We start from the raw sequence: 599 nt of genomic DNA, 5'->3' as shown, positions 1-599 counted from the left end.
AAAATGATATCAGGAAATGTTTTGATACCTACTATTCACGAAACGTGGGTTATGCAAGACTAGAATACGTGTGTATATGTAATTGGGTTAGGAAGGGATTTCGTTCAGGAAACGTTTGTTGTCTGAGTCCGCAATGAGGGGTTGTGAGCGTTTGTTCGTTGATGTCAGCAGCAGTCATTATAAAGGAAATACGAAAGAGGTACGTCATTGTTATTTTTGTCCCCAGGAGGAAATTATTAGGAAATTACGAAGCATATTACAGAATACTGACAACTGCATTATTTTCCGGAATTTTGGAATAGTCGTCTTGAACTGCGGAACGTCTTAAATCCATGCAGATACGGATACAGTTCAGCTCTGTAATATAAATGTAAGCCTACTGTTTTTCCTGGCCTTTACCCCCACTCCTTGTTGCAGACGCAGCTATTTCAGTTTGTCAGGAGGGGCAGTTTATATGAGTTAAAAGACAAAGTAACGGAGTATTTCACAATAGCTTCATAGGCAGATTTGTCAACTGCAACTGGGGATGATAGGATCTAGTTGCCAAGTTACAAAGAGGATAAAAATAACTTGAAACTGTGACTGAAGTAATAGCACAT

At 39.1% G+C, this 599-nt stretch overlaps 1 protein-coding gene across 1 annotated transcript in view; it reads left to right on the top strand.

The window, feature by feature from the left end:
* LOC119586210 (monocarboxylate transporter 12-like) overlaps positions 1 to 599 on the top strand; it is a 67,563-nt gene that overhangs the window by 1,590 nt on the left and 65,374 nt on the right. The window lies entirely within an intron of this gene.

This window comes from Penaeus monodon, chromosome 21 (genome assembly GCF_015228065.2).
Source record: "Penaeus monodon isolate SGIC_2016 chromosome 21, NSTDA_Pmon_1, whole genome shotgun sequence".
In the NCBI taxonomy this organism is placed as follows: domain Eukaryota; kingdom Metazoa; phylum Arthropoda; class Malacostraca; order Decapoda; family Penaeidae; genus Penaeus; species Penaeus monodon.
This window is presented reverse-complemented; position numbering and strand designations above follow the sequence as displayed.